The sequence below is a fragment of the Macrobrachium nipponense genome, chromosome 7, assembly GCF_015104395.2.
Source record: "Macrobrachium nipponense isolate FS-2020 chromosome 7, ASM1510439v2, whole genome shotgun sequence".
NCBI classification, from domain to species: Eukaryota; Metazoa; Arthropoda; class Malacostraca; order Decapoda; family Palaemonidae; genus Macrobrachium; species Macrobrachium nipponense.
The window spans coordinates 15,219,744-15,234,108 of record NC_061109.1 but is presented as its reverse complement, the minus strand read 5'-3'; the positions used below and the strand labels follow the sequence as shown (position 1 = coordinate 15,234,108).

At 34.8% G+C, this 14,365-nt stretch overlaps 1 long non-coding RNA gene across 1 annotated transcript in view; it reads left to right on the top strand.

Annotated features, from left to right (window-relative positions):
• Positions 1–14,165, top strand: part of LOC135217475 (uncharacterized) — a 52,906-nt gene extending 38,741 nt beyond the window's left edge. The window contains exon 2 of the long non-coding RNA XR_010315143.1: positions 12,588–14,165. This is a non-coding gene — a long non-coding RNA (uncharacterized LOC135217475). The remainder of the gene's footprint in view (positions 1–12,587) is intronic.
• Positions 14,166–14,365: the final 200 nt, after the last annotated feature.

Here is a 14,365-nt window from a genome sequence, read left to right as displayed (position 1 = left end):
CAACCCAAGACTAACACAGTTAGTACAAACGCGGACTGTATACGCTTCCTCAAGGATTCAGAAGGCCCTAACTTTATGGACTTCATGAAATTTGCAGCGCAAAAAGATGCCAACATGGATCCTCTAAACACCCTGTTCCTAGAATCAGACAAACGGTAATCTACTTAGGCAGTATGATTCAGCAGTTAAGAAGCTAGCCTCCTTTCTAAAAGAGTCAAAGGTACAGAAGATGACTACGAATATGGCAGTTACTTTCTTTAGGACCCTGTTTGAGAAGGGCCTAGCAGCTAGTACTATTACTACAACTAAATCTGCCTTAAGGAAAACATTCCAGTTTGGTTTTAACGTTGATCTAACAGATTCGTACTTCTCGTCCATCCCGAGAGCTTGTGCTAGACTAAGCCAGCGTACAGACCTCATACAGTCTCCTGGTTTCTAAATGATGTACTTGAGCTAGCTTCAGACAATGACAATGAATCGTGTCCTTATATAACCCTTCTTAGGAAAACTTTATTCGTAGTAAGCCTGGCCTCAGGAGCCAGAATATCAGAACTGTCGGCTCTTTCCAGAGAACCAAATCATATTGATTTCCTTCCATTCGTTGAAGTTCTATTATCTCCAGATCGAAAGTTCTTGGCTAAGAACGAGGATCCACAGAGTAGATGGTCCCCATGGAAGATTGTCCCACTTCCACAGGATCTATCCCTTTGCCCAGTCAAAACATTAAGATCATATTTAAGCAGAACTTCCAATAAGCCTTCAGGTCCTTTATTCATTAGAGAGAATGGTGGAACGATTTCACTAAAAGCAATCAGACAACAAATTCTGTATTTTATTAAACAGGCCAACCCGGAATCAGTTCCACTTGTACATGATGTCCGGGCGGTGGCTACCTCAATTAATTACTTTCACTACATGAACTTTGATGACCTTAAAAAATATACGGGATTGAAATCACTGACGACAGTATTTAAATGCCACTACCTAAAATCCTTAGAGGCCCTTAAGTATTCGGCGGTGGCAGCAGGGAACATTGTTTCCCCTGACACAGCCTAGTTATATTAATATACCTAGTCTTAATACATCTTATCTCCCTTTCAGTTCTTTCTCTCCTACCTGCCTCGCTTATAGTCCCTAGCCTTGACCTTGGTTTTTCACTTGGATTGCACAATTAAACCACTCCTGTATTGTACATACTTAACTATTATTCTTCTGTATGTAAATATCTTATATTACTTGGTGCAGTAATCACCCTGGCCTTACCAGAAATTGTATGTGATACCTTTAGTATAGATTTCCATAGAGTAAGTACCGTAGACTTAAGGAGATTTGTTAAAATTACTGTAGTTCTAAGGAAACTTGATTAAAATAGGGTAGAATTAATTAGTATTTAATTTCTCCCTTCCAGTAGCCTTGTTGATATTATATCCAAGCTTGTGGGACCTATTCTCGGTTACTATTTCATGGGACGACACAGGTTAGGCCCAGAAAAGGGATTTTGACAAAGGAAAATTCTATTTCTGGGCAGTGACCTGTGTCGCCCAGTGAACCCACCCCTTGTTTCCTCACCCTGACTGGCCCAAGCTTGGGTGCTATTTTCAGGAATGGCGGACGGGACGCTAGTTGTAGCAGTAGCGGGCTGTAGATGGCTTTGGCACGGCTTCTCTTTGGAACGGGGGAAATTGAGAAAGGTAGAAACTAAATGGCAGGGGGACCTCTGGTAGTGGTTTCACTCGCCCCAGTTTTATACCGACACCCTATATAGGGGTGAGCGAGCCAGGAATATCCTGGCATAATCCACATACCTTTTTCTCTTGTATATTTAGCAATATTTATATCTTAGAATGAGGGTTTTTGATGTAGGAGAGGCTAATTGGAGAGGGTCCCGTGGTAGTGGTTTTCACTCGCCCCAGAACTACACCGACACCTTTTAATAAAGGTGAGCGAGCCAGAATATTCTGACATGTCCAATTTAGCAGTTCTCTGGTATTATAGCAGTATTTCACCTTAGAAATAGTGCTGAAGGAACCTATTTTCACGGAGCGACACGACAGAGTCCAGAAATGAGTGCTATAGGAACATTTCACTGGGCGACACAGGTCACTGCCCAGAAATAGATTTTTCCTTTGTCAAAATCCCTTTTTACAGTTTTTTACCACTGTAAAAGTACCTCAGCTCCATAATAAACACACTGGCGCCACATTCGCTTCTGTTTGTATTTGATTGTTTGTTTAAATGACTTCCTTGTGAAAAACTCTTTAATCTCTTTTCTTTTCTTACGTTCTTTACTTATTTGTTTGGAAAATCTTCATGTTTATTTTAAATTCTGTTGTTTGCCAACAGTAAGTTGATCTATTGTGGCATAATTAATCTCTTTCATGCACTTAAGATTCAAGTGTAAAAATTGATTTTGTTATGAGCCTTTTTCACCAAACAGTTCGTAAATCATACAAGGAAACAAAATTTGTCAAAACATTTATTTTATATAACATACTGTTTTATCAATGTACACTCTTAATTTAGCTGGAACAAATTATCCTGATTCCCTTTATTTCTTATGGGGATATTTGTTTCATATTTCGAACAAATCCTATTTCAAACAACCTTTTGGAACATTAAGTTTGAAGCCAGAGGTACTACTCTATATCTATAGATCTATCTATATATATCTATATCTATATCTATATCTAGTGCATCAATATCTACTCATTCTACTGGTATTTGTATGGTTCAGCAAGTTTCTTATACTGTTTGGAAAGAGGATGTGTGTGCTTGTTTTGCATCTAACTTTGTAATGAAGACCCAAATAGCAAATAGGATTACTGTCCAGTGAGGGTTATCATGCTTTTTGGGTAGAGGATTTGAGACTTCATGGGTAACACTTCCAAACTGGTCCTCTTGACAGGGCAGAAGAAGTAAGTCATTATGAACTCAGTTCCTTGTTGACTAAGGGCAGAATTTTGGTTTGTCATATCTTGAGTGCAAGTACTTAACAATGCCAGGTCAACTTGTACTTCATTTTATGTGCTACAAGACATTTTTCCTAAATGGTAGGATTGTATTTAGTGGGACTGGTAGGTATTTTACCCTGGGGGAATGAAGACTTCGGGCAACCTTCATTTTCCATTTCCTTATAACTCATGTCTGCTCGTCTCTCTTGGTGCTGTTGGCAAATACAGGTTTTTAGTTACTATATCTGAATTTGTAAGTAACTATGGTAAGTCTACCTCTTTTCCAGTGTGTAAGACTTATTTGGTACTTGTGCCTTGCATAACACATCATTGATTTGAACCTTTCTTTGAACAAAGCACTTATGCTACCAGAGCTTTTATTCCTGATTAATTCCAGTCTCTAAGTAATGTGCTGCAGTCATGTGCAGGCACACTGGGGCATTAACATGTCAGCCTTCTGTTTTATTATTATTATTATTATTTTTATATTATTATTATTTTTTATTATTATTATTATTATTATTTTTTTTTTTTTTTTTTTTTTTTTTTTTTTTTTTTTTTTTTTTTTTTTTTTGTTTTTTTTGCTCTATCACAGTCCTCCAAATTCGACTGGGTGGTATTTATAGTGTGGGGTTCCGGGTTGCATCCTGCCTCCTTAGGAGTCCATCACTTTTCTTACTATGTGTGCCGTTTCTAGGATCACACTCTTCTGCATGAGACCTGGAGCTACTTCAGCCTCTAGTTTTTCTAGATTCCTTTTCAGGGATCTTGGATCGTGCCTAGTGCTCCTATGATTATGGGTACGATTTCCACTGGCATATCCCATATCCTTCTTATTTCTATTTTCAGATCTTGATACTTATCAATTTTTTCCCTCTCTTTCTCTTCAACTCTGGTGTCCCATGGTATTGCGACATCAATGAGTGATACTTTCTTCTTGACTTTGTCAGTCAACGTCACGTCTGGTCTATTTGCACGTATCACCCTATCCGTTCTGATACCATAGTCCCAGAGGATCTTTGCCTGATCGTTTTCTATCACTCCCTCAGGTTGGTGCTCGTACCACTTATTACTGCAAGGTAGCTGATGTTTCTTGCACAGGCTCCAGTGGAGGGCTTTTGCCACTGAATCATGCCTCTTTTTGTACTGGTTCTGTGCAAGTGCCGGGCATTCACTTGCTATGTGGTTTATGGTTTCATTTTTCGTATTGCACTTCCTACATATGGGAGAGATGTTATTTCCGTCTATCGTACTTTGAACATATCTGGTTCTTAGGGCCTGATCTGTGCCGCTGTTATCATTCCTTCAGTTTCCTTCTTTAGCTCTCCCCTCTGTAGCCATTGCCAATTGTCATCGCTGGCTAGTTCTTTAGTCTGTCTCATGTATTGTCCGTGCATTGGTTTGTTGTGCCAGTCCTGTGTTCTTTCTGTCTTTCTCCTGTCTCTGTATATTTCTGGGTCTTCGTCTACTTTTATTAGTCCTTCTTCCCATGCACTCTTAGCCACTCGTCTTCACTGGTTTTCAGATATTGCCCCAGTGCTCTGTTTTCAATGTTGACGCAGTCCTCTATACTTAGTAGTCCTCTCCCTCCTTCCTTTCGTGTTATGTATAGTCTGTCCGTATTTGCTCTTGGGTGTAGTGCTTTGTGTATTGTCATTTGTTTCCTGGTTTTCTGATCTATGCTGCGGAGTTCTGCCTTCGTCCATTCCACTATTCTGCGCTGTATCTGATTACTGGCACTGCCCATGTGTTTATGGCTTTTAATCATATTTCCGCCGTTGAGTTTTGACTTGAGTATCGCCTTGAGTCTCTGCATATATTCTTTCCTGATCGTGTCCTTCATCTCTTGGTGTTTTATATCTCCTCCTTCCATTATTCCCAGGTATTTGTATCCTGTCTCATCTATGTGTTTGATGTGCTCCCATCTGGTAGCTTTATCCCTTCAGTTCTCGTTACTTTGCCTTTTTGTATGTTGACTAAGGCGCATTTTTCTATTCCAAACTCCATTCTGATGTCCCCAGATACAATCCTTACAGTCTGGATTAGGGTATCTATTTCCTTGATGCTCTTACCATACAGCTTGATGTCGTCCATGAACATCAGATGGTTGATTTTGTTGCCTCTTTTCTTGAGTTGGTACCCGGCATCCATCTTCCTGTAGTACTTTTGTCATGGGAATCATGGCTACTACGAAGAGTAGAGGGGACAGTGAGTCGCCCTGGAAGATCCCTCTCCTGATATTAACCTCGTGCTAGTCTTATTCCAGAGCTTGTAAGTATTGTATTCCAGTTGCGCATTGTATTTTTGAGGAAGCTGATGGTGTTTTCCTCTGCCCCATATATTTTCAGGCATTCTATTAGCCATGTGTGTGGTATCATGTCGAAGGCTTTCTTATAGTCTATCCATGCCATGCTTAGGTTGGTTTTCCTTCTCCTACTGTTCTTCATTACCATTTTGTCTATCAGGAGCTGGTCTTTTGTGCCCCTACACTTCCTTCTGCAGCCTTTCTGTTGGTAGGGGATGGTGTTTGTCTCCTCTAGGTAGTTGTATAGCCTTTCACTGATGATACCTGTTAGTAACTTCCACATTATTGGTAGGCAGGTGATAGGCCTGTAGTTACTGGCTATATTTCCCTTACTCTTGTCTTTTTGTACTAAGGATGTTCTTCCTGTGGTCATCCATTTGGGTGCTTGGTGATTTGAGATACAATGCTGGAGTTGTTCTGCTATTCGTGGGTGTAGGGCCTTATTATTATTATTATTATTATTATTATTATTATTATTATTATTATTATTATTGTTTTTTATTATTTATTTTATTGATTTATTATTATTTTGATTTTTATTATTTTATTATTTTATTATTAGTTTTATAATATTATTATTATTATATTATTATTATTATTAAGTATTATTAATTATTATTATTAATTATTATTATTAAATTATATATTAATTTATTATTACTTATTTAATTTATTAAATTAATTATTATTATTTAATTATTATTAATTATTTTAATTATTAATTATTAATTTTATTAATTATTATTAATTAATTATTATTTAATTAATTAATTTTTATTAAATTATTATTAATTATTGTTATTAATTAATTTTAAATTAATTTATTATGATTATTATTATTATTATTATTATTAATTATTAAATTATTAATTATTATTATTGGTTATTTTTATTAATTATTATTATTAATTATTATTATTATTATTATTATTATTAATTATTATTAATTATTATTAAATTATTATTATTAAAATTAATTATTATTATTATTATTATTATTATTAATTATTAATTCTTAATTATTAATTAATTATTATTATTATTCCCTTATTAATTATTATTATTATTATATTTTAATTATTATTATTATTATTATTATTATTATTAAATTTATTAATTATTAATTATTATTAATATTAATTATTATTAGTAATAATTATTAATTAATTATTAAATTATATTAATTCATTCCTTACGAACGATTGGACGTATTAAACGTCGAGTCAAAATGTCTCCCGTATGCCGATTGGACGTATCATACGTCGGCTCAAAAAAGTTTTTTTAAAAATTCGCGGAAAAATACTTATAGGCCTACCAGCCGAAAACTTTTGTATCACGCGCCTTGGGGGATGCTGGGAGTTCACGGATCAAGGCGTTGTTTTGTTTACAATCGCTACGCAGGCGCGCAAGCGCGAATTTCTTTCTTATCGCACTAAAAAGTATCAGTGAACACATCTCGGAAATTATTTCGTCACTTGACATAATTATTGCACCATTTTAAATTATCCTTTACATGAAGTATTATATATGAAAATGTGCGCAATTTCATGCACAATACAACTAAAATACTCATGATTGTAGCTTTTATCAGTTTTGAAATATTTTCATATAAATAACGATAAGTGCAAAAATTTCAACCATCGGTCAACTTTGACTCTACAGAAATGGTCGAGAAACGCAATTGTAAGCTAAAATTCTTACATTATAGTAATATTCAATCATTTGCCTTCATTTTGCAACAAATTGGACGTCTCTAGCACAATATTTCGATTTATGATGAATTTATGAAAAAACTTTTTCCTTACGTTCGTGCGATAACTCTTCCGATAAATTTTTTCGTGCGATTGTCCTAATGTTTTGCACCCTTTTAAATTTGCCGTTACATAAAGTTTTATATATGGAAATGTGCGAAATTTCATGCACAATACAACAAAAAACAACCCATGGTTGTAGCTTTTATCAGTTTTGAAATATTTTCATATAAATAACGTTAAGTGCAAAAATTTCAACTTTCGGTCAACTTTGACTCTACCGAAATGGTCGAAAAACGCAATTGTAAGTTAAAAATCTTATATTCTAGTAATATTCAATCATTTACCTTCATTTTGCAACGACTTGGAAGTCTCTAGCACAATATTTCGATTTATGGTAAATTTATGAAAAAAAAAACATTACGTTCGCGCGGTAACTTCCGAAAAAATCAGAATTTTTTGTGCGATTGTCGAAATGTTTGCACATTTAAAATTAGCTGTTACATAAAGTTTTATATATGAAAATGTGCGTAATTGCATGTAGAATACAATTAAAAATGATGGAAGGTTGTAGCTTTTTCTCTTTTTTTTTTTCGAAATATTTGCATATAAATCACGATAAATAGAAAAAAAACCACGTTCGGTCAAATTTGACTCTACCGAAATAGTTGAAAAACGCAATTGTAAGCTAAAAACTCTTACGGCCTAGTAATATTCTGTCATTTTCTTCATTTGAAACAAATTTGAAGTCTCTAAAACAATATTGTGATTTATGGTGAATTTTTGAAAAATATATTACCTTCACTCCGCGCGCCGATTCGCGGCCGCAAGTCTCCGAAATACGTACATGGCATTATCCTAATATTTGCTCCTTTTCATATTAGCCTTTTTATAGAGTTTCATATATCAAAATGTGCGCAAATTTATGAAGAATACAATAAAAAATAATTGAAGGTTGTAGCTTTTTCCATCTTCGAAATATGTCCATATAAAAAAAATATATATTAAAATTTCGACATTCGGTCAAATTTAACTCGTCCGAAATGGTCGAAATCTGCAATTCTAATCTAAAACTCTTACAGTGTCGTAATATTCAATCATTTGTCTTAATTTTGAAACAAATTGGAAGTCTCTAGAACATTATTTAGAATTACGGGTGAATTTTTGAAAATAACATTTTTTTACGTCCGCTCGTTACGAATTCGTACATCATTTTGTGATAATATTTTTCCGGTGTTGCTTTTATTGTTTTACAATGTATTATATATCAAAATGATTGCAATTTAGTGTACAATACAACGCAAAAAAAAGTAACTGGTTAGCTTTGACCGTTTTCTGCACAGCGTGATTTGAATACAATTATGTATGATTTTTTTTTTTTTTCGCTACCATATATCGCATTATTTACATATGATAATGATATTATTTTTGTTTCATTTCTGATGGTTGCAATTCTAAACTTCAGGCAAGGTCAAAAAAAAGGAGCCAAAAATGAACTCTTAATCTTCAAAAGTACGCGCGCTGTAATTTTTTGAAAAAATTATTTTTTCCACTTCCGCGCTCACTCCAAACCAGGCCCGGCATACGGGAGACGTTTTGATTTTTAGGGCTCCGGCGTAAGAGGGTTCAATTATTATTATTATTAATTATTATTATTATTAATTGATATTATTATTATTATTATATTATTATTATTATTATTATTATTATTATTATTCTTATTATTATTATTATTATTATTATTATTATTATTATTATTATTATAATAATAGAGAATGGCAGTATTAAGTGAGTTGATTTTATATATATTGCCTTTTCTGTTTTTCTTATCATCCACTTCTCTGGCTCAGTGATGTTTCTGAGTAACTGGCCAATATTCATATTAGGAAATTCTAAAAAATTAAGAAGAATTCTAAAAAAAAAAAATGCTGAAGGTGATCTTTTATTAAAACCGTATTCTGGGTCAGGTCAAGCAAGGGTTGTAGTCATTGCTGGTATTATTCTGTAGGCATAGGTCAATTCCAGGCTGGGGTTGTCTTTGGTGTACAGCTGGTGTTGGTGCTGATAAAGCTGGTATTAATCTCACATTGGTGGTTGTGTGAGCGGCATAGTAGTGTGCCTGGGGATGGATGTCAGGAGTCCTGCCTTTAGCGGGAGTCTTATATTCCTGTGGGGGCTCCTGATTATCTTGCACTGTCAGGGGGTTGTTTACTGCTCTCCAGGCAGCGGTGGGAAGGAGAAACATTTCCTGAGTAATATTCAAATTAGTTTTCTCCTTTCCTATATGGAAGGTTTCCAGGAGGCACAGATGTCAGGGATCTGTTATCTGGTCTTTGTTGGTCTGCAACAGATGTTGAAAAGTTATATAAAGTTTTATCCATTCCTTCACCTTCAGATTTTGTTTGGTTTTGACCCTGTTGAGTTACTTTTATGTCCTGTTAGGGGACTGTGTAACTACCTAAAAAGGACTCAACACCTCAGACCAGGTTGTTGAAGACTTTTTGTTAGTATAGGACAGATCTAGAAGGAAGTGTCCAAGAATGCTGTCTCCTTTTGGCTTCAAGAAATACTTAAATAAGCTTATTCTATTTCTTCAATTCCAGAAGCTGATTCAGTCTGTGCAAGAGCACACAATGTCAGGGTTCTAGACTCTTCCATCACGTTCAAAAAGAACCTGTTGGTTCAAAAGATCTTCAAGGCTGGTACATGGCTATGCCAAACCACCTTCACAGCCTTTTATCTGTGGGACGTTGCCCACAGGCCCTTGGACACTTTTTCCTTGGGTCTAGTGGTGGCTACTCAACAAGTTGTGTAGCACATCCAGTGCCCCTAGCAGGACAGTTTGTATCTTCCCTAATAGTGAGAGTGAATGGTTTGACTGGTTTTCTTCCTTTCTCTTTCTCTTTTCTCCTCTACTGGAAGGCAGTGGAGAGAAATTATCCATCTTTTGCTGGAACTTGTCAAATACAAGTGAGTGTAGAACTCCTTTCCATTAGTTTTACTTAATTGTTGATACACAATACAAACTACGTGTTTTGGAAGCAAGTCCCTTCCTCTCGCTTACAAGGAGAGAGAGGAAATGATGACAAACAAGGCTGGTGGCTAATGTAGTTTTGTTGTCTCCAACAGTTAAAGTTCTTTCACAGTGTAAGAGAAATTCCACATTGTCTCTTAACCTTTTACTTTACAGCTCGGAGGCATATTACTCCTTCCAAAGTCCCTCTTTGGTCAGGAAGTGAGCCCAGGTGAGCTGAACCTCCAGTTGGTTCTGAGGCTTCTCTATCCTCCCTGCAAGAGTAAATTTCCCTTATGTTAAGACCAAAGGTTAGTTCTGTATGTGAACAATTGACAAGATTTAAAGTCACTTTGTATTTTTCACATCTAACAAACCTGTGGTCTTAACGTATACTACTCAGGCTAACCTCTCATATTTTACCTGAGCCAGAGACATGATGCTTCCGAGATGGGGTATGGGAGTTCAGCTCTATCTCCTCACTGCCATCTTGGCCATCTGCTGATGCAGAACCAGAATTTCTTGTAACCTTTTTTTTAACCTGATTCCAGCTGACACTAGAGAAATTTAACCTTATGTTAAGACAGTAGGTTTGTCAGTTATGAAAAATACAAATTAATTTTAATATATTTGTCATGTTAGCCCCTTGTTGTTCCTTGGTCATGTGCTCCAAAACAATTGAGCCATATATGCATTTGTTAATAGAAGAACTTAATACAGCTATGCTCTTTAAGTGATATGACATGATCGCATAAGATTTCGTTCAAAATTCACTTATTGGTTACCTAACATGTTCCATATTTTTCTCTTATTTCAATGTGACAACACAATTATTTCATAGAATAAGGCTGTAATATGTTTCTTAAGAGTGAAATCTGTCATATTTAAAAATGAAAAAAAAATATTGTGTAGCCAAAGAACGGAAAAACAGCTACGAAATTTTTTCAAAACTTTTGTTCAATCATCGGCGATGCATTTGGCAGAAAAATGTCATCATCAAACCTCAGTTACAGTGTTAAAATAAAAGAGAAATGTCATAACATTAATATTGCTTGCCATGTAGTAACCATAAATTTTGAAGTTGTCCTATTTGATTATTTTTACAGCTCAACACTGAAAAAATGTAAATAAGTAAATACAAAAGTATTACTGTAGCTAGAACACATCAACTGGTATTAATGTGTGGGTGGAGTCTGTTTGACACAATCATCAGTGGCAGTAACATAGGTTTACAATGAGTAGCGACAATGAAATTATCTTGAAATCCTTTATTTTATATTTGTTAGAGGAATATTTAAAGTTTCTTTAAAATAAAATGTTTTAAGTTATATTTGTTAACTACTTCAAAAATTATGGCTTACTAGCAACTATTCGCCTATGCAATTATTCTTTTGTTAAAACCAAGATTTTGTTCGTAGACTTTGGCTATGAGATTTCTTAGTTCGCATCTCTATGCTACTAACAATTTCTAGCCATAAAGCGTATGAAGTTATCTGTACATTCCATTCTTACTCCCAAGTTACCCTATGAATGAATAAATGACACACCAAAAGCAAGCAGAGGAACTTTTAAGAAAATGTTTTAAGCCAGATAAAAAGAAGTGTTTCATAGGCCTTGATATTAGCACTATTAATAGATAGTACGATTAATAGCATCTTCTCCATTTTATTGAAATCATCTTAATTTTTCAAAGAACAGGTAATCTCTACACATAAATTCTTCAGTAACAGAGATTACTGTCTCAGAAGGCTTAGATGATTTTTTTAGACCTATAAATCATTTTGCAACATACAGGCAACTTGAACACTGCCTAAAACCTCAACACTCAAAGAAAACTTGGTGTAATTCATATTTCTATTATTGGGTCTACTGTTATAATGCTGCAGAGGTAGTTTCGTTGATCAACCTGAAGAGTATGTTAAGTGTGCCGCGTTCGCCTTATCACACTGTGGTTTGAGCTGAACAATGTAAAAAAAAAATCCGTTCAAATCACACGTTAAGAATTATATTAGCGTTTAAAAGGGATCAAATTTATTTAACAATAAGGAAAATAGTGTTAGTTGTGGATTCACAAGCTTATTGTCATGCATGACATTTAAAAAAAAAACAAATTTAACACTATGTACTTTGCAATGTTACGTTGAGTCAGATTTTGGACGATATACAAAGAATCTTGGCACCTCAGATTTGAGCATGACTGTACCATATGCTATACAGATAGTATCCATATGCAGTAGTATATGTCAGGGTCAGTAATTTTGAAAAGCTTGAGAGTCTGCACAAGATTTCCTTCAAAATTGTTCTTGTCCAGAAAATCATTTTGTGGCCAGAAACAATCCATTACTGATAGGCTAGGGAAGTTTGAAGTTTCTGTTCTAAGATGAGTCTCTCTCTCTCTCTCTCTCTCTCTCTCTCTCTCTCTCTCTCGCTTCTCTCTCCTCTTCCTTCCTTATGAATAGATGTGGTAATTTTCAGTTTTTGGTGAAATTTTAAATAAATATCTTAAACACTGATTGAAAATTATTTTTAGTCAAAGCCTTTCAATTACATATATCCTTTTTTTTCAGCCAATGTGTGATGGGACCCATTTGAATACTCAGCTAAAAATCAAGCAGTATCCGATAGTCTTCAAAGCACCAAAGACTATGGATGTATGGTTTTGTAACTGTAAACAAACAAAAAATCCACCATTTTGTGATGGTAGCCACTTAGATGAGAGGGTAAAGGCAGCAGTTAAAGACTGATCACAAAGTAATGTTAAATGTGGAGTAATTATGAGCAACAGCTGTATAAATGTGTACAAACCATGGATTTTAGGTATTTATGTGGATGGTCATTAACTTATTGAAAATAAATGGAAACAAGACAAGTAGCCTTCAATACCTTAAAACTCTAAAATTGTATTTTTTTTTTAAATGAAATGCAGAACGAGAAAAATCTGTTCTCTACGTGTAATTCAATGTTAGATTGAAATAGTCAGTGGCATAATACATAATACTATCTATTATAATGTATGATGATAGTGTAGTGACAGCATTTTTGCTTGTAAATGTTAGAAACCTTTATACAGGCAGTCTCCAGTTATTGCCGTGGGTTCCATCTGATGGATTGATAAGCGAAAATCGCTGGTAACTGAAAATTGGCAATTTATGACACTTATGGCACCAATAACTGGTTAATGGCACCTCTGTTAGGTATGTATTGGTGCCATAACTATTATCGGCGTCGATCACTGGAAATCTGCACATTGTGTCACCGAAAATCACTGATTTTTGGCGTTAGACAAGCGCCATGGAACCAGATCGCTGATAACTGAGTCCGCCGATAACTGGGGACTGCCTGTGATTATACTGAGAAAGGGCTTCAGCAATCCTTCGTATGTCTTGTTTGTTTTGTGGTCTAAATCAAAGAAAGGATACTGAAGAAGATTTACTATCAAACATTTGTGGATATGTCAACCATTAACATCTTATAAGTGACGCTAGCTGTCATCACCATTGAGTTTTTCTTTTACAATTATTCTTGAATCTTTAGCATATATGAGTCAAGCGCCTCAGCGGCGTAGTTGGTATGGTATTAGCGTTCCACCTCGGTGGTCGCGGGTTCGATTCTCGGCTATTCCGTTGAGGAGTGAGAGATGTGTATTTCTGGTGATAGAAGTTCACTCTCGACGTGGTTCGGTAGTCACAGAAAGCCGTTGGTCCCATTGCTGAATAACCACTGGTTCCATGCAACGTAAAAGCACCATACAAACAAACAAACAAACATATATGAGTTACATAAATGGAATAATTTACTGTACATGTAATGTACCAATTTGCCACATAATTGAACTACAATAAGTATTTTTGACAGTAATTTTCTTTAAGAGAAATACTTTAAAGATCAATGACATATGCAAGATGGGGCAATCAGTTTTTGTTACAAACAATAAAATGTTTGTTTATATTTAACAAATAAGTATTGACTGTTCAAATGTTTTATTGTGGAATTTTTCACAGGTAAATAATGATGTTTGATTTGTCAAGATAAACAATGTTGATATTACTCTGTTTGTAGAGGAATATTTTCTCTGTAAATGAATTAATTACAAGAATCTGTAAATATTTTGAATAGAATTATACAAAATATAAATACTTTTATTACTACTTATTTCATTAATTACAAATGCATCGTTAACAGTGGGTAACCTTGTGATAAAGATTGTTCTCTATTGTCCTCCTTTTATGTTTGCATTTGCAAAGTAGTCTGCATCTTGGTGGGAAGAGAAGGAGAATACCACTGGCAAAACAATTGTTTTGTGTTCAAAAATGAATTATGAATATTTTCTATTTCATGTACATTA